This window comes from Symphalangus syndactylus, chromosome X, assembly GCF_028878055.3.
Source record: "Symphalangus syndactylus isolate Jambi chromosome X, NHGRI_mSymSyn1-v2.1_pri, whole genome shotgun sequence".
NCBI lineage: Eukaryota > Metazoa > Chordata > Mammalia > Primates > Hylobatidae > Symphalangus > Symphalangus syndactylus.
Window position 1 is genome coordinate 1,828,328 of NC_072447.2, and position 24,276 is coordinate 1,852,603.

The window sequence follows — 24,276 nt, forward strand, 5'->3', positions numbered from 1 at the left end:
ACGGCTCAATCAAAAGTAAGGTTCAACTCTGTTAGTTGAATGCACAGAACAGAAAGAAGTTTCATACAATGCTTCTGTGTAGTTTATATTTGAACATATTCTTTTTTCCACTATTACCCACTTAGCGCTACGAATGTCCAGTTGCATTTTCTACAGACAGAGTGTTTCAAAACTGCTCAATCAAAAGTATGGTTTAACTCTGTTAGCTGAATGCTCAGATCAGAAAGAAGTTTCACAGAATGCTTCTGTGTAGTTTATATTTGAATATATTCCTTTTTCCACTACTACGCTCTTATCGCTCCAAATGTACAGTTGCATTTTCTACAGAAAGAGTGTTCAGATCTGCTCAATCAAAAGTATGGTTTAACTCTGTTAGCTGAATGCACAGATCAGAAAGAAGTTTCACCGAATGATTCTGTGTAGTTTATATTTGAAGACATTCCTTTTTCCACTATTACCGTCTTAGCGCTGCGAATCTCCACTGGCATTTTCTACAAAAAGAGTGTTTCATAACTGCTCAATCAAAAATATGTTTTATCTCTGTTAACTGAATTTACAGATCAGAAATAAGTTTCACAGAATGCATCTGTGTAGTTTTTATTTGAATATATTCTTTTTCCCAATGTAGGCCTCCTAGCGCTTAGCATGTCCAATTTCAGTTTCTACAGAAAGAGTGTTTCAGAACGGCTCAATCAAAAGTAAGGTTCAACTCTGTTAGTTGAATGCACAGAACGGAAAGAATTTTCACAGAATTCTACTGTGTAGTTTATATTGAATATATTCCTTTTTCCACTATTACCCTCTTAAGGCTCCGAATGTCCACTTGCATTTTCTACAGAAAGAGTGTTCAGAACTGCCCAATCAAAAGTATGGTTTAACTCTGTTAGCTTAATGAACATATCAGAAATAAGTTTCACACAATGCTTCTGTGTAGTTTTTATTCGAAGATATTATTTTTCCCAATATAGGCCTCTTAGCGCTCAGAATGTCCAATTGCAGTTTCTACAGAAAGAGTGTTTCAGAAAGGCTCAATCAAAAGTAAGGTTCAACTCTGTTAGTTGAATGCACAGAACAGAAAGAAGTTTCATACAATGCTTCTGTGTAGTTTATATTTGAACATATTCTTTTTTCCACTATTACCCACTTAGCGCTACGAATGTCCAGTTGCATTTTCTACAGACAGAGAGTTTCAAAACTGCTCAATAAAAAGTATGGTTTAACTCTGTTAGCTGAATGCTCAGATCAGAAAGAAGTTTCACAGAATGCTTCTGTGTAGTTTATATTTGAATATATTCCTTTTTCCACTACTACGCTCTTAGCGCTCCAAATGTCCAGTTGCATTTTCTACAGAAAGAGTGTTCAGATCTGCTCAATCAAAAGTATGGTTTAACTCTGTTAGCTGAATGCACAGATCAGAAAGAAGTTTCACCGAATGATTCTGTGTAGTTTATATTTGAAGACATTCATTTTTCCACTATTACCCTCTTAGCGCTCCGAATCTCCACTTGCATTTTCTACAAAAAGTGTGTTTCATAACTGCTCAATCAAAAATATGTTTTATCTCTGTTAACTGAATTTACAGATCAGAAATAAGTTTCACAGAATGCATCTGTGTAGTTTTTATTTGAAGATATTCTTTTTCCCAATGTAGGCCTCTTAGCGCTTAGCATGTCCAATTGCAGTTTCTACAGAAAGAGTGTTTCAGAACGGCTCAATCAAAAGTAAGGTTCAACTCTGTTAGTTGAATGCACAGAACAGAAAGAATTTTCACAGAATGCTACTGTGTAGTTTATATTTGAATATATTCCTTTTTCCACTATTACCCTCTTAGCGCTCCGCATGTCCACTTGCATTTTCTACAGAAAGAGTGTTCAGAACTGCGCAATCAAAAGTATGGTTTAACTCTGTTAGCTTAATGAACATATCAGAAATAAGTTTCACACAATGCTTCTGTGTAGTTTTTATTCGAAGATATTTTTTTTCCCAATATAGGCCTCTTAGCGCTCAGAATGTCCAATTGCAGTTTCTACAGAAAGAGTGTTTCAGAAAGGCTCAATCAAAAGTAAGGTTCAACTCTGTTAGTTGAATGCACAGAACAGAAAGAAGTTTCATACAATGCTTCTGTGTAGTTTATGTTTGAACATATTCTTTTTTCCACTAATACCCACTTAGCGCTACGAATGTCCAGTTGCATTTTCTACAGACAGAGTGTTTCAAAACTGCTCAATCAAAAGTATGGTTTAACTCTGTTAGCTGAATGCTCAGATCAGAACGAAGTTTCACAGAATGCTTCTGTGTAGTTTATATTTGAATATATTCCTTTTTCCACTACTACTCTCTTAGCGCTCCAAATGTCCAGTTGCATTTTCTACAGAAAGAGTGTTCAGATCTGCTCAATCAAAAGTATGGTTTAACTCTGTTAGCTGAATGCACAGATCAGAAAGAAGTTTCACAGAATGATTCTGTGTAGTTTATATTTGGAGACATTCCTTTTTCCACTATTACCCTCTTAGCGCTCCGAATCTCCACTTGCATTTTCTACAGAAAGAGTGTTTCAGAACGGCTCAATCAAAACTAAGGTTCAACTCTTTTAGTTGAACAAACAGAACAGAAAGAAGTTTCACACAATTCTTCTGTGTAGTTTTTATTTGTAGACATTCTTTTTCCCAATATAGGCCTCTTAGCGCTCAGAATGTCCAATTGCAGTTTCTACAGAAAGAGTGTATCAGAACGGCTCAATCAAAAGTAAGGTTCAACTCTGTTAGTTGAATGCACAGAACAGAAAGAAGTTTCATAAAATGCTTCTGTGTAGTTTATATTTGAACATATTCTTTTTTCCACTATTACCCACTTAGCGCTACGAATGTCCAGTTGCATTTTCTACAGACAGAGAGTTTCAAAACTGCTCAATCAAAAGTATGGTTTAACTCTGTTAGCTGAATACTCAGATCAGAAAGAAGTTTCATAGAATGCTTCTGTGTAGTTTATATTTGAATATATTCCTTTTTCCACTACTACGCTCTTAGCGCTCCAAATGTCCAGTTGCATTTTCTACAGAAAGAGTGTTCAGATCTGCTCAATCAAAAGTATGGTTTAACTCTGTTAGCTGAATGCACAGATCAGAAAGAAGTTTCACCGAATGATTCTGTGTAGTTTATATTTGAAGACATTCCTTTTTCCACTATTACCCTCTTAGCGCTCCGAATCTCCACTTGCATTTTCTACAAAAAGAGTGTTTCATAACTGCTCAATCAAAAATATGTTTTATCTCTGTTAACTGAATTTACAGATCAGAAATAAGTTTCACAGAATGCATCTGTGTAGTTTTTATTTGAAGATATTCTTTTTCCCAATGTAGGCCTCTTAGCGCTTAGCATGTCCAATTGCAGTTTCTACAGAAAGAGTGTTTCAGAACGGCTCAATCAAAAGTAAGGTTCAACTCTGTTAGTTGAATGCACAGAACAGAAAGAATTTTCACAGAATGCTACTGTGTAGTTTATATTTGAATATATTCCTTTTTCCACTATTACCCTCTTAGCGCTCCGCATGTCCACTTGCATTTTCTACAGAAAGAGTGTTCAGAACTGCGCAATCAAAAGTATGGTTTAACTCTGTTAGCTTAATGAACATATCAGAAATAAGTTTCACACAATGCTTCTGTGTAGTTTTTATTCGAAGATATTTTTTTTCCCAATATAGGCCTCTTAGCGCTCAGAATGTCCAATTGCAGTTTCTACAGAAAGAGTGTTTCAGAAAGGCTCAATCAAAAGTAAGGTTCAACTCTGTTAGTTGAATGCACAGAACAGAAAGAAGTTTCATACAATGCTTCTGTGTAGTTTATGTTTGAACATATTCTTTTTTCCACTATTACCCACTTAGCGCTACGAATGTCCAGTTGCATTTTCTACAGACAGAGTGTTTCAAAACTGCTCAATCAAAAGTATGGTTTAACTCTGTTAGCTGAATGCTCAGATCAGAACGAAGTTTCACAGAATGCTTCTGTGTAGTTTATATTTGAATATATTCCTTTTTCCACTACTACTCTCTTAGCGCTCCAAATGTCCAGTTGCATTTTCTACAGAAAGAGTGTTCAGATCTGCTCAATCAAAAGTATGGTTTAACTCTGTTAGCTGAATGCACAGATCAGAAAGAAGTTTCACAGAATGATTCTGTGTAGTTTATATTTGGAGACATTCCTTTTTCCACTATTACCCTCTTAGCGCTCCGAATCTCCACTTGCATTTTCTACAGAAAGAGTGTTTCAGAACGGCTCAATCAAAACTAAGGTTCAACTCTTTTAGTTGAACAAACAGAACAGAAAGAAGTTTCACACAATTCTTCTGTGTAGTTTTTATTTGTAGACATTCTTTTTCCCAATATAGGCCTCTTAGTGCTCAGAATGTCCAATTGCAGTTTCTACAGAAAGAGTGTTTCAGAACGGCTCAATCAAAAGTAAGGTTCAACTCTGTTAGTTGAATGCACAGAACAGAAAGAAGTTTCATACAATGCTTCTGTGTAGTTTATATTTGAACATATTCTTTTTTCCACTATTACCCACTTAGCGCTACGAATGTCCAGTTGCATTTTCTACAGACAGAGTGTTTCAAAACTGCTCAATCAAAAGTATGGTTTAACTCTGTTAGCTGAATGCTCAGATCAGAAAGAAGTTTCACAGAATGCTTCTGTGTAGTTTATATTTGAATATATTCCTTTTTCCACTACTACGCTCTTATCGCTCCAAATGTACAGTTGCATTTTCTACAGAAAGAGTGTTCAGATCTGCTCAATCAAAAGTATGGTTTAACTCTGTTAGCTGAATGCACAGATCAGAAAGAAGTTTCACCGAATGATTCTGTGTAGTTTATATTTGAAGACATTCCTTTTTCCACTATTACCGTCTTAGCGCTGCGAATCTCCACTGGCATTTTCTACAAAAAGAGTGTTTCATAACTGCTCAATCAAAAATATGTTTTATCTCTGTTAACTGAATTTACAGATCAGAAATAAGTTTCACAGAATGAATCTGTGTAGTTTTTATTTGAATATATTCTTTTTCCCAATGTAGGCCTCTTAGCGCTTAGCATGTCCAATTGCAGTTTCTACAGAAAGAGTGTTTCAGAACGGCTCAATCAAAAGTAAGGTTCAACTCTGTTAGTTGAATGCACAGAACGGAAAGAATTTTCACAGAATTCTACTGTGTAGTTTATATTGAATATATTCCTTTTTCCACTATTACCCTCTTAAGGCTCCGAATGTCCACTTGCATTTCCTACAGAAAGAGTGTTCAGAACTGCCCAATCAAAAGTATGGTTTAACTCTGTTAGCTTAATGAACATATCAGAAATAAGTTTCACACAATGCTTCTGTGTAGTTTTTATTCGAAGATATTATTTTTCCCATTATAGGCCTCTTAGCGCTCAGAATGTCCAATTGCAGTTTCGACAGAAAGAGTGTTTCAGAAAGGCTCAATCAAAAGTAAGGTTCAACTCTGTTAGTTGAATGCACAGAACAGAAAGAAGTTTCACAGAATGCTTCTGTGTAGTTTATATTTGAATATATTCCTTTTTCCACTACTACGCTCTTAGCGCTCCAAATGTCCAGTTGCATTTTCTACAGAAAGAGTGTTCAGATCTGCTCAATCAAAAGTATGGTTTAACTCTGTTAGCTGAATGCACAGATCAGAAAGAAGTTTCACCGAATGATTCTGTGTAGTTTATATTTGAAGACATTCCTTTATCCACTATTACCGTCTTAGCGCTCCGAATCTCCACTTGCATTTTCTCCAAAAAGAGTGTTTCATAACTGCTCAATGAAAAATATGTTTTATCTCTGTTAACTGAATTTACAGATCAGAAATAAGTTTCACAGAATGCATCTGTGTAGTTTTTATTTGAAGATATTCTTTTTCCCAATGTAGGCCTCTTAGCGCTTAGCATGTCCAATTGCAGTTTCTACAGAAAGAGTGTTTCAGAACGGCTCAATCAAAAGTAAGGTTCAACTCTGTTAGCTGAATGCACAGATCAGAAAGAAGTTTCACAGAATGATTCTGTGTAGTTTATATTTGGAGACACTCCTTTTTCCACTATTACCCTCTTAGCGCTCCGAATCTCCACTTGCATTTTCTACAGAAAGAGTGTTTCAGAACGGCTCAATCAAAACTAAGGTTCAACTGTTTTAGTTGAACAAACAGAACAGAAAGAAGTTTCACACAATTCTTCTGTGTAGTTTTTATTTGTAGACATTCTTTTTCCCAATATAGGCCTCTTAGCGCCCCGAATGTCCAATTGCAGTTTCTACAGAAAGAGTGTTTCAGAACGGCTCAATCAAAAGTAAGGTTCAACTCTGTTAGTTGAATGCACAGAACAGAAAGAAGTTTCATACAATGCTTCTGTGTAGTTTATATTTGAAAATATTCTTTTTTCCACTATTACCCACTTAGCGCTACGAATGTCCAGTTGCATTTTCTACAGACAGAGTGTTTCAAAACTGCTCAATCCAAAGTATGGTTTAACTCTGTTAGCTGAATGCTCAGATCAGAAAGAAGTTTCACAGAATGCTTCTGTGTAGTTTATATTTGAATATATTCCTTTTTCCACTACTACGCTCTTATCGCTCCAAATGTACAGTTGCATTTTCTACAGAAAGAGTGTTCAGATCTGCTCAATCAAAAGTATGGTTTAACTCTGTTAGCTGAATGCACAGATCAGAAAGAAGTTTCACCGAATGATTCTGTGTAGTTTATATTTGAAGACATTCCTTTTTCCACTATTACCGTCTTAGCGCTGCAAATCTCCACTGGCATTTTCTACAAAAGAGTGTTTCATAACTGCTCAATCAAAAATATGTTTTATCTCTGTTAACTGAATTTACAGATCAGAAGTAAGTTTCACAGAATGAATCTGTGTAGTTTTTATTTGAATATATTCTTTTTCCCAATGTAGGCCTCTTAGCGCTTAGCATGTCCAATTGCAGTTTCTACAGAAAGAGTGTTTCAGAACGGCTCAATCAAAAGTAAGGTTCAACTCTGTTAGTTGAATGCACAGAACGGAAAGAATTTTCACAGAATTCTACTGTGTAGTTTATATTGAATATATTCCTTTTTCCACTATTACCCTCTTAAGGCTCCGAATGTCCACTTGCATTTCCTACAGAAAGAGTGTTCAGAACTGCCCAATCAAAAGTATGGTTTAACTCTGTTAGCTTAATGAACATATCAGAAATAAGTTTCACACAATGCTTCTGTGTAGTTTTTATTCGAAGATATTATTTTTCCCAATATAGGCCTCTTAGCGCTCAGAATGTCCAATTGCAGTTTCTACAGAAAGAGTGTTTCAGAAAGGCTCAATCAAAAGTAAGGTTCAACTCTGTTAGTTGAATGCACAGAACAGAAAGAAGTTTCATACAATTCTTCTGTGTAGTTTATATTTGAACATATTCTTTTTTCCACTATTACCCACTTAGCGCTACGAATGTCCAGTTGCATTTTCTACAGACAGAGTGTTTCAAAACTGCTCAATCAAAAGTATGGTTTAACTCTGTTAGCTGAATGCTCAGATCAGAACGAAGTTTCACAGAATGCTTCTGTGTAGTTTATATTTGTATATATTCCTTTTTCCACTACTACTCTCTTAGCGCTCCAAATGTCCAGTTGCATTTTCTACAGAAAGAGTGTTCAGATCTGCTCAATCAAAAGTATGGTTTAACTCTGTTAGCTGAATGCACAGATCAGAAACAAGTTTCACCGAATGATTCTGTGTAGTTTATATTTGAAGACATTCCTTTTTCCACTATTACCCTCTTAGCGCTCCGAATCTCCACTTGCATTTTCTACAAAAAGAGTGTTTCATAACTGCTGAATCAAAAATATGTTTTATCTCTGTTAACTGAATTTACAGATCAGAAATAAGTTTCACAGAATGCATCTGTGTAGTTTTTATTTGAAGATATTCTTTTTCCCAATGTAGGCCTCTTAGCGCTTAGCATGTCCAATTGCAGTTTCTACAGAAAGAGTGTTTCAGAACGGCTCAATCAAAAGTAAGGTTCAACTCTGTTAGTTGAATGCACAGAACAGAAAGAATTTTCACAGAATGCTACTGTGTAGTTTATATTTGAATATATTCCTTTTTCCACTATTAACCTCTTAGCGCTCCGAATGTCCACTTGCATTTTCTACAGAAAGAGTGTTCAGAACTGCGCAATCAAAAGTATGGTTTAACTCTGTTAGCTTAATGAACATATCAGAAATAAGTTTCACACAATGCTTCTGTGTAGTTTTTATTCGAAGATATTATTTTTCCCAATATAGACCTCTTAGCGCTCAGAATGTCCAATTGCAGTTTCTACAGAAAGAGTGTTTCAGAAAGGCTCAATCAAAAGTAAGGTTCAACTCTGTTAGTTGAATGTACAGAACAGAAAGAAGTTTCATACAATGCTTCTGTGTAGTTTATATTTGAACATATTCTTTTTTCCACTATTACCCACTTAGCGCTACGAATGTCCAGTTGCATTTTCTACAGACAGAGTGTTTCAAAACTGCTCAATCAAAAGTATGGTTTAACTCTGTTAGCTGAATGCTCAGATCAGAAAGAAGTTTCACAGAATGCTTCTGTGTAGTTTATATTTCAATATATTGCTTTTTCCACTACTACTCTCTTAGCGCTCCAAATGTCCAGTTGCATTTTCTACAGAAAGAGTGTTCAGATCTTCTCAATCAAAAGTATGGTTTAACTCTGTTAGCTGAATGCACGGATGAGAAAGAAGTTTCACAGAATGATTCTGTGTAGTTTATATTTGGAGACATTAATTTTTCCACTATTAGCCTCTTAGCGCTCCGAATCTCCACTTGCATTTTCTACAGAAAGAGTGTTTCAGAACGGCTCAATCAAAACTAAGGTTCAACTCTTTTAGTTGAACAAACAGAACAGAAAGAAGTTTCACACAATTCTTCTGTGTAGTTTTTATTTGTAGACATTCTTTTTCCCAATATAGGCCTCTTAGCGCTCAGAATGTCCAATTGCAGTTTCTACAGAAAGAGTGTTTCAGAACGGCTCAATCAAAAGTAAGGTTCAACTCTGTTAGTTGAATGCACAGAACAGAAAGAAGTTTCATACAATGCTTCTGTGTAGTTTATATTTGAACATATTCTTTTTTCCGCTATTACCCACTTAGCGCTACGAATGTCCAGTTGCATTTTCTACAGACAGTGTGTTTCAAAACTGCTCAATCAAATATATGGTTTAACTCTGTTAGCTGAATGCTCAGATCAGAAAGAAGTTTCACAGAATGCTTCTGTGTAGTTTATATTTGAATACATTCCTTTTTCCACTACTACGCTCTTAGCGCTCAAAATGTCCAGTTTCATTTTCTACAGAAAGAGTGTTCAGATCTGCTCAATCAAAAGTATGGTTTAACTCTGTTAGCTGAATGCACAGATCAGAAAGAAGTTTCACCGAATGATTCTGTGTAGTTTGTATTTGAAGACATTCCTTTTTCCACTATTACCCTCTTAGCGCTCCGAATCTCGACTTGCATTTTGTACAAAAAGAGTGTTTCATAACTGCTCAATCAAAAATATGTTTTATCTCTGTTAACTGAATTTACAGATCAGAAATAAGTTTCACAGAATGCATCTGTGTAGTTTTTATTTGAAGATATTCTTTTTCCCAATGTAGGCCTCTAAGCGCTTAGCATGTCCAATTGCAGTTTCTACAGAAAGAGTGTTTCAGAACGGCTCAATCAAAAGTAAGGTTAAACTCTGTTAGTTGAATGCACAGAACAGAAAGAATTTTCACAGAATGCTACTGTGTAGTTTATATTTGAATATATTCCTTTTTCCACTATTACCCTCTTAGCGCTCCGAATGTCCACTTGCATTTTCTACAGAAAGAGTGTTCAGAACTGCGCAATCAAAAGTATGGTTTAACTCTGTTAGCTTAATGAACATATCAGAAATAAGTTTCACACAATGCTTCTGTGTAGTTTTTATTCGAAGATATTATTTTTCCCAATATAGGCCTCTTAGCGCTCAGAATGTCCAATTGCAGTTTCTGCAGAAAGAGTGTTTCAGAAAGGCTCAATCAAAAGTAAGGTTCAACTCTGTTAGTTGAATGCACAGAACAGAAAGAAGTTTCATACAATGCTTCTGTGTAGTTTATATTTGAACATATTCTTTTTTCCACTATTACCCACTTAGCGCTACGAATGTCCAGTTGCATTTTCTACAGACAGAGTGTTTCAAAACTGCTCAATCAAAAGTATGGTTTAACTCTGTTAGCTGAATGCTCAGATCAGAAAGAAGTTTCACAGAATGCTTCTGTGTAGTTTATATTTCAATATATTGCTTTTTCCACTACTACTCTCTTAGCGCTCCAAATGTCCAGTTGCATTTTCTACAGAAAGTGTGTTCAGATCTTCTCAATCAAAAGGATGGTTTAACTCTGTTAGCTGAATGCACAGATCAGAAAGAAGTTTCACAGAATGATTCTGTGTAGTTTATATTTGGAGACATTCCTTTTCCCACTATTACCCTCTTAGTGCTCCGAATCTCCACTTGCATTTTCTACAGAAAGAGTGTTTCAGAACGGCTCAATCAAAACTAAGGTTCAACTCTTTTAGTTGAACAAACAGAACAGAAAGAAGTTTCACACAATTCTTCTGTGTAGTTTTTATTTGTAGACATTCTTTTTCCCAATATAGGCCTCTTAGCGCTCAGAATGTCCAATTGCAGTTTCTACAGAAAGAGTGTTTCAGAAAGGCTCAATCAAAAGTAAGGTTCAACTCTGTTAGTTGAATGCACAGAACAGAAAGAAGTTTCATACAATGCTTCTGTGTAGTTTATATTTGAACATATTCTTTTTTCCACTATTACCCACTTAGCGCTACGAATGTCCAGTTGCATTTTCTACAGACAGAGTGTTTCAAAACTGCTCAATCAAATGTATGGTTTAACTCTGTTAGCTGAATGCTCAGATCAGAAAGAAGTTTCACAGAATGCTTCTGTGTAGTTTATATTTGAATATATTCCTTTTTCCACTACTATTCTCTTAGCGCTCCAAATGTCCAGTTGCATTTTCTACAGAAAGAGTGTTCAGATCTGCTCAATCAAAATTATGGTTTAACTCTGTTAGCTGAATGCACAGATCAGAAAGAAGTTTCACAGAATGATTCTGTGTAGTTTATATTTGGAGACATTCCTTTTTCCACTATTACCCACTTAGCGCTCCGAATCTCCACTTGCATTTTCTACAGAAAGACTGTTTCATAACTGCTCAATCAAAAATATGTTTTATCTCTGTTAACTGAATTGACAGATCAGAAATAAGTTTCACAGAATGCATCTGTGTAGTTTTTATTTGAAGATATTCTTTTTCCCAATATAGGCCTCTTAGCGCTTAGCATGTCCAATTGCAGTTTCTACAGAAAGAGTGTTTCAGAACGGCTCAATCAAAAGTAAGGTTCAACTCTGTTAGTTGAATGCACAGAACAGAAAGAATTTTCACAGAATGCTACTGTGTAGTTTATATTTGAATATATTCCTTTTTCCACTATTACCCTCTTAGCGCTCCGAATGTCCACTTGCATTTTCTACAGAAAGAGTTTTCAGAACTGCGCAATCAAAAGTATGGTTTAACTCTGTTAGCTTAATGAACATATCAGAAATAAGTTTCACACAATGCTTCTGTGTAGTTTTTATTTGAATATATTTTTTTTCCCAATATAGGCCTCTTAGCGCTCAGAATGTCCAATTGCAGTTTCTACAGAAAGAGTGTTTCAGAAAGGCTCAATCAAAATAAGGTTCAACTCTGTTAGTTGAATGCACAGAACAGAAAGAAGTTTCATACAATGCTTCTGTGTAGTTTATATTTGAACATATTCTTTTTTCCACTATTACCCACTTAGCGCTACGAATGTCCAGTTGCATTTTCTACAGACAGAGTGTTTCAAAACTGCTCAATCAAAAGTATGGTTTAACTCTGTTAGCTGAATGCTCAGATCAGAAAGAAGTTTCACAGAATGCTTCTGTGTAGTTTATATTTGAATATATTCCTTTTTCCACTACTACTCTCTTAGCGCTCCAAATGTCCAGTTGCATTTTCTACAGAAAGAGTGTTCAGATCTGCTCAATCAAAAGTATGGTTTAAATCTCTTAGCTGAATGCACAGATCAGAAAGAAGTTTCACAGGATGATTCTGTGTAGTTTATATTTGGAGACATTCCTTTTACCACTATTACCCTCTTAGCGCTCCGAATCTCCACTTGCATTTTCTACAGAAATAGTGTTTCAGAACGGCTCAATCAAAACTAAGGTTCAAATCTTTCAGTTGAACAAACAGAACAGAAAGAAGTTTCACACAATTCCTCTGTGTAGTTTTTATTTGTAGACATTCTTTTTCCCAATATAGGCCTCTTAGCGCTCAGAATGTCCAATTGTAGTTTCTACAGAAAGAGTGTTTCAGAACGGCTCAATCAAAAGTAAGGTTCAACTCTGTTAGTTGAATGCACAGTACAGAAAGAAGTTTCATACAATGCTTCTGTGTAGTTTATATTTGAACATATTCTTTTTTCCACTATTACCCACTTAGCGCTACGAATGTCCAGTTGCATTTTCTATAGACAGAGTGTTTCAAAACTGCTCAATCAAAAGTATGGTTTAAATCTGTTAGCTGAATGCTCAGATCAGAAAAAAGTTTCACAGAATGCTTCTGTGTAGTTTATATTTGAATATATTCCTTTTTCCACTACTACGCTCTTAGCGCTCCAAATGTACAGTTGCATTTTCTACAGAAAGAGTGTTCAGATCTGCTCAATCAAAAGTATGGTTTAACTCTGTTAGCTGAATGCACAGATCAGAAAGAAGTTTCACCGAATGATTCTGTGTAGTTTATATTTGAAGACATTCATTTTTCCACTATTACCCACTTAGCGCTCCGAATCTCCACTTGCATTTTCTACAAAAAGAGTGTTTCATAACTGCTCAATCAAAAATATGTTTTATCTCTGTTAACTGAATTTACAGATCAGAAATAAGTTTCCAGAATGCATCTGTGTAGTTTTTATTTGAAGATATTCTTTTTCCCAATGTAGGCCTCTTAGCGCTTAGCATGTCCAATTGCAGTTTCTACAGAAAGAGTGTTTCAGAATGGCTCAATCAAAAGTAAGATTCAATTCTGTTAGTTGAACGCACAGAACAGAAAGAATTTTCACAGAATGCTACTGTGTAGTTTATATTTGAATATATTACTTTTTCCACTATTACCCTCTTAGCGCTCCGAATGTCCACTTGCATTTTCTACAGAAAGAGTGTTCAGAACTGCGCAATCAAAAGTATGGTTTAACTCTGTTAGCTTAATGAACATATCAGAAATAAGTTTCACACAATGCTTCTGTGTAGTTTTTATTTGAAGATATTATTTTTCCCAATATAGGCCTCTTAGCGCTCAGAATGTCCAATTGCAGTTTCTACAGAAAGAGTGTTTCAGAAAGGCTCAATCAAAAGTAAGGTTCAACTCTGTTAGTTGAATGCACAGAACAGAAAGAAGTTTCATACAATGCTTCTGTGTAGTTTATATTTGAACATATTCTTTTTTCCACTATTACCCACTTAGCGCTACGAATGTCCAGTTGCATTTTCTACAGACAGAGTGTTTCAAAACTGCTCAATCAAAAGTATGGTTTAACTCTGTTAGCTGAATGCTCAGATCAGAAAGAAGTTTCACAGAATGCTTCTGTGTAGTTTATATTTGAATATATTCCTTTTTCCACTACTACACTCTTAGCGCTCCAAATGTCCAGTTGCATTTTCTACAGAAAGAGTGTTCAGATCTGCTCAATCAAAAGTATGGTTTAACTCTGTTTGCTGAATGCACAGATCAGAAAGAAGTTTCACAGAATGATTCTGTGTAGTTTATATTTGGAGACATTCCTTTTTCCACTATTACCCTCTTAGCGCTCCGAATCTCCACTTGCATTTTCTACAGAAAGAGTGTTTCAGAACGGCTCAATCAAAACTAAGGTTCAACTCTTTCAGTTGAACAAACAGAACAGAAAGAAGTTTCACACAATTCTTCTGTGTAGTTTTTATTTGTAGACATACTTTTTCCCAATATAGGCCTCTTAGCGCTCAGAATGTCCAATTGCAGTTTCTACAGAAAGAGTGTTTCAAAACGGCTCAATCAAAAGTAAGGTTCAACTCTGTTAGTTGAATGCACAGAACAGAAAGAAGTTTCATACAATGCTTCTGTGTAGTTTATATTTGAACATATTCTTTTTTCCACTATTACCCACTTAGCGCTACGAATGTCCAGTTGCATTTTCTACAGACAGAGTGTTTCAAAACTGCTCAATCAAAAGTATGGTTTAACTCTGTTAGCTGAATGCTCAGATCAGAAAGAAGTTTCACAGAATGCTTCTGTGTAGTTTATATTTGAATATATTCCTTTTTCCACTACTACGCTCTTAGCGCTCCAAATGTCCAGTTGCATTTTCTACAGAAAGAGTGTTCAGATCTGCTCAATCAAAAGTATGGTTTAACTCTGTTAGCTGAATGCACAGATCAGAAAGATGTTTCACCGAATGATTCTGTGTAGTTTATATTTGAAGACATTCCTTTTTCCACTATTACCCTCTTAGCGCTCCGAATCTCCACTTGCATTTTCTACAAAAAGAGTGTTTCATAACTGCTCAATCAAAAATATGTTTTATCTCTGTTAACTGAATTTACAGATCAGAAATTAGTTTCACAGAATGCATCTGTGTAGTTTTTATTTGAAGATATTCTTTTTCCCAATGTAGGCCTCTTAGCGCTTAGCATGTCCAATTGCAGTTTCTACAGAAAGAGTGTTTCAGAACGGCTCAATCAAAAGTAAGGTTCAACTCTGTTAGTTGAACGCACAGAACAGAAAGAATTTTCACAGAATGCTACTGTGTAGTTTATATTTGAATATATTCCTTTTTCCACTATTACCCTCTTAGCGCTCCGAATGTCCACTTGCATTTTCTACAGAAAGAGTGTTCAGAACTGCGCAATCAAAAGTATGGTTTAACTCTGTTAGCTTAATGAACATATCAGAAATAAGTTTCAAACAATGCTTCTGTGTAGTTTTTATTTGAAGATATTATTTTTCCCAATATAGGCCTCTTAGCGCTCAGAATGTCCAATTGCAGTTTCTACAGAAAGAGTGTTTCAGAAAGGCTCAATCAAAAGTAAGGTTCAACTCTGTTAGTTGAACGCAGAGAACAGAAAGAAGTTTCATACAATGCTTCTGTGTAGTTTATATTTGAACATATTCTTTTTTCCACTATTACCCACTTAGCGCTACGAATGTCCAGTTGCATTTTCTACAGACAGAGTGTTTCAAAACTGCTCAATCAAAAGTATGGTTTAACTCTGTTAGCTGAATGCTCAGATCAGAAAGAAGTTTCACAGAATGCTTCTGTGTAGTTTATATTTGAATATATTCCTTTTTCCACTACTACTCTCTTAGCGATCCAAATGTCCAGTTGCATTTTCTACAGAAAGAGTGTTCAGATCTGCTCAATCAAAAGTATGGTTTAAATCTCTTAGCTGAATGCACAGATCAGAAAGAAGTTTCACAGGATGATTCTGTGTAGTTTATATTTGGAGACATTCCTTTTACCACTATTACCCTCTTAGCGCTCCGAATCTCCACTTGCATTTTCTACAGAAATAGTGTTTCAGAACGGCTCAATCAAAACTAAGGTTCAAATCTTTCAGTTGAACAAACAGAACAGAAAAAAGTTTCACACAATTCTTCTGTGTAGTTTTTATTTGTAGACATACTTTTTCCCAATATAGGCCTCTTAGCGCTCAGAATGTCCAATTGCAGTTTCTACAGAAAGAGTGTTTCAAAACGGCTCAATCAAAAGTAAGGTTCAACTCTGTTAGTTGAATGCACAGAACAGAAAGAAGTTTCATACAATGCTTCTGTGTAGTTTATATTTGAACATATTCTTTTTTCCACTATTACCCACTTAGCGCTACGAATGTTCAGTTGCATTTTCTACAGACAGAGTGTTTCAAAACTGCTCAATCAAAAGTATGGTTTAACTCTGTTAGCTGAATGCTCAGATCAGAAAGAAGTTTCACAGAATGCTTCTGTGTAGTTTATATTTGAATATATTCCTTTTTCCACTACTACGCTCTTAGCGCTCCAAATGTCCAGTTGCATTTTCTACAGAAAGAGTGTTCAGATCTGCTCAATCAAAAGTATGGTTTAACTCTGTTAGCTGAATGCACAGATCAGAAAGATGTTTCACCGAATGATTCTGTGTAGTTTATATTTGAAGACATTCCTTTTTCCACTATTACCCTCTTAGCGCTCCGAATCTCCACTTGCATTTTCTACAAAAAGAGTGTTTCATAACTGCTCAATCAAAAATATGTTTTATCTCTGTTAACTGAATTTACAGATCAGAAATTAGTTTCACAGAATGCATCTGTGTAGTTTTTATTTGAAGATATTCTTTTTCCCAATGTAGGCCTCTTAGCGCTTAGCATGTCCAATTGCAGTTTCTACAGAAAGAGTGTTTCAGAACGGCTCAATCAAAAGTAAGGTTCAAATCTGTTAGTTGAACGCACAGAACAGAAAGAATTTTCACAGAATGCTACTGTGTAGTTTATATTTGAATATATTCCTTTTTCCACTATTACCCTCTTAGCGCTCCGAATGTCCACTTGCATTTTCTACAGAAAGAGTGTTCAGAACTGCGCAATCAAAAGTATGGTTTAACTCTGTTAGCTTAATGAACATATCAGAAATAAGTTTCAAACAATGCTTCTGTGTAGTTTTTATTTGAAGATATTATTTTTCCCAATATAGGCCTCTTAGCGCTCAGAATGTCCAATTGCAGTTTCTACAGAAAGAGTGTTTCAGAAAGGCTCAATCAAAAGTAAGGTTCAACTCTGTTAGTTGAACGCAGAGAACAGAAAGAAGTTTCATACAATGCTTCTGTGTAGTTTATATTTGAACATATTCTTTTTTCCACTATTACCCACTTAGCGCTACGAATGTCCAGTTGCATTTTCTACAGACAGAGTGTTTCAAAACTGCTCAATCAAAAGTATGGTTTAACTCTGTTAGCTGAATGCTCAGATCAGAAAGAAGTTTCACAGAATGCTTCTGTGTAGTTTATATTTGAATATATTCCTTTTTCCACTACTACTCTCTTAGCGCTCCAAATGTCCAGTTGCATTTTCTACAGAAAGAGTGTTCAGATCTGCTCAATCAAAAGTATGGTTTAAATCTCTTAGCTGAATGCACAGATCAGAAAGAAGTTTCACAGGATGATTCTGTGTAGTTTATATTTGGAGACATTCCTTTTACCACTATTACCCTCTTAGCGCTCCGAATCTCCACTTGCATTTTCTACAGAAATAGTGTTTCAGAACGGCTCAATCAAAACTAAGGTTCAAATCTTTCAGTTGAACAAACAGAACAGAAAGAAGTTTCACACAATTCCTCTGTGTAGTTTTTATTTGTAGACATTCTTTTTCCCAATATAGGCCTTTTAGCGCTCAGAATGTCCAATTGTAGTTTCTACAGAAAGAGTGTTTCAGAACGGCTCAATCAAAAGTAAGGTTCAACTCTGTTAGTTGAATGCACAGTACAGAAAGAAGTTTCATACAATGCTTCTGTGTAGTTTATATTTGAACATATTCTTTTTTCCACTATTACCCACTTAGCGCTACGAATGTCCAGTTGCATTTTCTATAGACAGAGTGTTTCAAAACTGCTCAATCAAAAGTATGGTTTAACTCTGTTAGCTGAATGCTCAGATCAGAAAGAAGTTTCACAGAATGCTTCTGTGTAGTTTATATTTGAATATATTCCTTTTTCCACTACTACGCTCTTAGCGCTCCAAATGTCCAGTTGCATTTTCTACAGAAAGAGTGTTCAGATCTGCTCAATCAAAAGTATGGTTTAACTCTGTTAGCTGAATGCACAGATCAGAAAGAAGTTTCACCGAATGATTCTGTGTAGTTTATATTTGAAGACATTCATTTTTCCACTATTACCCACTTAGCGCTCCGAATCTCCACTTGCATTTTCTACAAAAAGAGTGTTTCATAACTGCTCAATCAAAAATATGTTTTATCTCTGTTAACTGAATTTACAGATCAGAAATAAGTTTCACAGAATGCATCTGTGTAGTTTTTATTTGAAGATATTCTTTTTCCAATGTAGGCCTCTTAGCGCTTAGCATGACCAATTGCAGTTTCTACAGAAAGAGTGTTTCAGAACGGCTCAATCAAAAGTAAGATTCAATTCTGTTAGTTGAACGCACAGAACAGAAAGAATTTTCACAGAATGCTACTGTGTAGTTTATATTTGAATATATTCCTTTTTCCACTATTACCCTCTTAGCGCTCCGAATGTCCACTTGCATTTTCTACAGAAAGAGTGTTCAGAACTGCGCAATCAAAAGTATGGTTTAACTCTGTTAGCTTAATGAACATATCAGAAATAAGTTTCACACAATGCTTCTGTGTAGTTTTTATTTGAAGATATTATTTTTCCCAATATAGGCCTCTTAGCGCTCAGAATGTCCAATTGCAGTTTCTACAGAAAGAGTGTTTCAGAAAGGCTCAATCAAAAGTAAGGTTCAACTCTGTTAGTTGAATGCACAGAACAGAAAGAAGTTTCATACAATGCTTCTGTGTAGTTTATATTTGAACATATTCTTTTTTCCACTATTACCCACTTAGCGCTACGAATGTCCAGTTGCATTTTCTACAGACAGAGTGTTTCAAAAATGCTCAATCAAAAGTATGGTTTAACTCTGTTAGCTGAATGCTCAGATCAGAAAGAAGTTTCACAGAATGCTTCTGTGTAGTTTATATTTGAATATATTCCTTTTTCCACTACTAAACTCTTAGCGCTCCAAATGTCCAGTTGCATTTTCTACAGAAAGAGTGTTCAGATCTGCTCAATCAAAAGTATGGTTTAACTCTGTTAGCTGAATGCACAGATCAGAAAGAAGTTTCACAGAATGATTCTGTGTAGTTTATATTTGGAGACATTCCTTTTTCCACTATTACCCTCTTAGCGCTCCGAATCTCCACTTGCATTTTCTACAGAAAGAGTGTTTCAGAACGGCTCAATCAAAACTAAGGTTCAACTCTTTCAGTTGAACAAACAGAACAGAAAGAAGTTTCACACAATTCTTCTGTGTAGTTTTTATTTGTAGACATTCTTTTTCCCAATATAGGCCTCTTAGCGCTCAGAATGTCCAATTGCAGTTTCTACAGACAGAGTGTTTCAGAACGGCTCAATCAAAAGTTAGGTTCAACTCTGTTAGTTGAATGCACAGAACAGAAAGAAGTTTCATACAATGCTTCTGTGTAGTTTATATTTGAACATATTCTTTTTTCCACTATTACCCACTTAGCGCTACGAATGTCCAGTTGCGTTTTCTACAGACAGAGTGTTTCAAAACTGCTCAATCAAAAGTATGGTTTAACTCTGTTAGCTGAATGCTCAGATCAGAAAGTAGTTTCACAGAATGCTTCTGTGTAGTTTATATTTGAATATATTCCTTTTTCCACTACTACGCTCTTAGCGCTCCAAATATCCAGTTGCATTTTCTACAGAAAGAGTGTTCAGATCTGCTCAATCAAAAGTATGGTTTAACTCTGTTAGCTGAATGCACAGATCAGAAAGAAATTTCACCGAATGATTCTGTGTAGTTTATATTTGAAGACATTCCTTTTTCCACTATTACGCTCTTAGCGCTCCGAATCTCCACTTGCATTCTCTACAAAAAGAGTGTTTCATAACTGCTCAATCAAAAATATGTTTTATCTCTGTTAACTGAATTTACAGATCAGAAATTAGTTTCACAGAATGCATCTGTGTAGTTTTTATTTGAAGATATTCTTTTTCCCAATGTAGGCCTCTTAGCGCTTAGCATGTCCAATTGCAGTTTCTACAGAAAGAGTGTTTCAGAACGGCTCAATCAAAAGTAAGGTTCAACTCTGTTAGTTGAACGCACAGAACAGAAAGTATTTTCACAGAATGCTACTGTGTAGTATATATTTGAATATATTCCTTTTTCCACTATTACCCTCTTAGCGCTCCGAATGTCCACTTGCATTTTCTACAGAAAGAGTGTTCAGAACTGCGCAATCAAAAGTATGGTTTAACTCTGTTAGCTTAATGAACATATCAGAAATAAGTTTCAAACAATGCTTCTGTGTAGTTTTTATTTGAAGATATTATTTTTCCCAATATAGGCCTCTTAGCGCTCAGAATGTCCAATTGCAGTTTCTACAGAAAGAGTGTTTCAGAAAGGCTCAATCAAAAGTAAGGTTCAACTCTGTTAGTTGAACGCAGAGAACAGAAAGAAGTTTCATACAATGCTTCTGTGTAGTTTATATTTGAACATATTCTTTTTTCCACTATTACCCACTTAGCGCTACGAATGTCCAGTTGCATTTTCTACAGACAGAGTGTTTCAAAACTGCTCAATCAAAAGTATGGTTTAACTCTGTTAGCTGAATGCTCAGATCAGAAAGAAGTTTCACAGAATGCTTCTGTGTAGTTTATATTTGAATATATTCCTTTTTCCACTACTACTCTCTTAGCGCTCCAAATGTCCAGTTGCATTTTCTACAGAAAGAGTGTTCAGATCTGCTGAATCAAAAGTATGGTTTAAATCTCTTAGCTGAATGCACAGATCAGAAAGAAGTTTCACAGGATGATTCTGTGTAGTTTATATTTGGAGACATTCCTTTTACCACTATTACCCTCTTAGCGCTCCGAATCTCCACTTGCATTTTCTACAGAAATAGTGTTTCAGAACGGCTCAATCAAAACTAAGGTTCAAATCTTTCAGTTGAACAAACAGAACAGAAAGAAGTTTCACACAATTCCTCTGTGTAGTTTTTATTTGTAGACATTCTTTTTCCCAATATAGGCCTTTTAGCGCTCAGAATGTCCAATTGTAGTTTCTACAGAAAGAGTGTTTCAGAACGGCTCAATCAAAAGTAAGGTTCAACTCTGTTAGTTGAATGCACAGTACAGAAAGAAGTTTCATACAATGCTTCTGTGTAGTTTATATTTGAACATATTCTTTTTTCCACTATTACCCACTTAGCGCTACGAATGTCCAGTTGCATTTTCTATAGACAGAGTGTTTCAAAACTGCTCAATCAAAAGTATGGTTTAACTCTGTTAGCTGAATGCTCAGATCAGAAAGAAGTTTCACAGAATGCTTCTGTGTAGTTTATATTTGAATATATTCCTTTTTCCACTACTACGCTCTTAGCGCTCCAAATGTCCAGTTGCATTTTCTACAGAAAGAGTGTTCAGATCTGCTCAATCAAAATATGGTTTAACTCTGTTAGCTGAATGCACAGATCAGAAAGAAGTTTCACCGAATGATTCTGTGTAGTTTATATTTGAAGACATTCATTTTTCCACTATTACCCACTTAGCGCTCCGAATCTCCACTTGCATTTTCTACAAAAAGAGTGTTTCATAACTGCTCAATCAAAAATATGTTTTATCTCTGTTAACTGAATTTACAGATCAGAAATAAGTTTCACAGAATGCATCTGTGTAGTTTTTATTTGAAGATATTCTTTTTCCAATGTAGGCCTCTTAGCGCTTAGCATGACCAATTGCAGTTTCTACAGAAAGAGTGTTTCAGAACGGCTCAATCAAAAGTAAGATTCAATTCTGTTAGTTGAACGCACAGAACAGAAAGAATTTTCACAGAATGCTACTGTGTAGTTTATATTTGAATATATTCCTTTTTCCACTATTACCCTCTTAGCGCTCCGAATGTCCACTTGCATTTTCTACAGAAAGAGTGTTCAGAACTGCGCAATCAAAAGTATGGTTTAACTCTGTTAGCTTAATGAACATATCAGAAATAAGTTTCACACAATGCTTCTGTGTAGTTTTTATTTGAAGATATTATTTTTCCCAATATAGGCCTCTTAGCGCTCAGAATGTCCAATTGCAGTTTCTACAGAAAGAGTGTTTCAGAAAGGCTCAATCAAAAGTAAGGTTCAACTCTGTTAGTTGAATGCACAGAACAGAAAGAAGTTTCATACAATGCTTCTGTGTAGTTTATATTTGAACATATTCTTTTTTCCACTATTACCCACTTAGCGCTACGAATGTCCAGTTGCATTTTCTACAGACAGAGTGTTTCAAAAATGCTCAATCAAAAGTATGGTTTAACTCTGTTAGCTGAATGCTCAGATCAGAAAGAAGTTTCACAGAATGCTTCTGTGTAGTTTATATTTGAATATATTCCTTTTTCCACTACTAAACTCTTAGCGCTCCAAATGTCCAGTTGCATTTTCTACAGAAAGAGTGTTCAGATCTGCTCAATCAAAAGTATGGTTTAACTCTGTTAGCTGAATGCACAGATCAGAAAGAAGTTTCACAGAATGATTCTGTGTAGTTTATATTTGGAGACATTCCTTTTTCCACTATTACCCTCTTAGCGCTCCGAATCTCCACTTGCATTTTCTACAGAAAGAGTGTTTCAGAACGGCTCAATCAAAACTAAGGTTCAACTCTTTCAGTTGAACAAACAGAACAGAAAGAAGTTTCACACAATTCTTCTGTGTAGTTTTTATTTGTAGACATTCTTTTTCCCAATATAGGCCTCTTAGCGCTCAGAATGTCCAATTGCAGTTTCTACAGACAGAGTGTTTCAGAACGGCTCAATCAAAAGTAAGGTTCAACTCTGTTAGTTGAATGCACAGAACAGAAAGAAGTTTCATACAATGCTTCTGTGTAGTTTATATTTGAACATATTCTTTTTTCCACTATTACCCACTTAGCGCTACGAATGTCCAGTTGCGTTTTCTACAGACAGAGTGTTTCAAAACTGCTCAATCAAAAGTATGGTTTAACTCTGTTAGCTGAATGCTCAGATCAGAAAGTAGTTTCACAGAATGCTTCTGTGTAGTTTATATTTGAATATATTCCTTTTTCCACTACTACGCTCTTAGCGCTCCAAATATCCAGTTGCATTTTCTACAGAAAGAGTGTTCAGATCTGCTCAATCAAAAGTATGGTTTAACTCTGTTAGCTGAATGCACAGATCAGAAAGAAATTTCACCGAATGATTCTGTGTAGTTTATATTTGAAGACATTCCTTTTTCCACTATTACGCTCTTAGCGCTCCGAATCTCCACTTGCATTCTCTACAAAAAGAGTGTTTCATAACTGCTCAATCAAAAATATGTTTTATCTCTGTTAACTGAATTTACAGATCAGAAATTAGTTTCACAGAATGCATCTGTGTAGTTTTTATTTGAAGATATTCTTTTTCCCAATGTAGGCCTCTTAGCGCTTAGCATGTCCAATTGCAGTTTCTACAGAAAGAGTGTTTCAGAACGGCTCAATCAAAAGTAAGGTTCAACTCTGTTAGTTGAACGCACAGAACAGAAAGAATTTTCACAGAATGCTACTGTGTAGTATATATTTGAATATATTCCTTTTTCCACTATTACCCTCTTAGCGCTCCGAATGTCCACTTGCATTTTCTACAGAAAGAGTGTTCAGAACTGCGCAATCAAAAGTATGGTTTAACTCTGTTAGCTTAATGAACATATCAGAAATAAGTTTCAAACAATGCTTCTGTGTAGTTTTTATTTGAAGATATTATTTTTCCCAATATAGGCCTCTTAGCGCTCAGAATGTCCAATTGCAGTTTTTACAGAAAGAGTGTTTCAGAAAGGCTCAATCAAAAGTAAGGTTCAACTCTGTTAGTTGAACGCAGAGAACAGAAAGAAGTTTCATACAATGCTTCTGTGTAGTTTATATTTGAACATATTCTTTTTTCCACTATTACCCACTTAGCGCTACGAATGTCCAGTTGCATTTTCTACAGACAGAGTGTTTCAAAACTGCTCAATCAAAAGTATGGTTTAACTCTGTTAGCTGAATGCTCAGATCAGAAAGAAGTTTCACAGAATGCTTCTGTGTAGTTTATATTTGAATATATTCCTTTTTCCACTACTACTCTCTTAGCGCTCCAAATGTCCAGTTGCATTTTCTACAGAAAGAGTGTTCAGATCTGCTGAATCAAAAGTATGGTTTAAATCTCTTAGCTGAATGCACAGATCAGAAAGAAGTTTCACAGGATGATTCTGTGTAGTTTATATTTGGAGACATTCCTTTTACCACTATTACCCTCTTAGCGCTCCGAATCTCCACTTGCATTTTCTACAGAAATAGTGTTTCAGAACGGCTCAATCAAAACTAAGGTTCAAATCTTTCAGTTGAACAAACA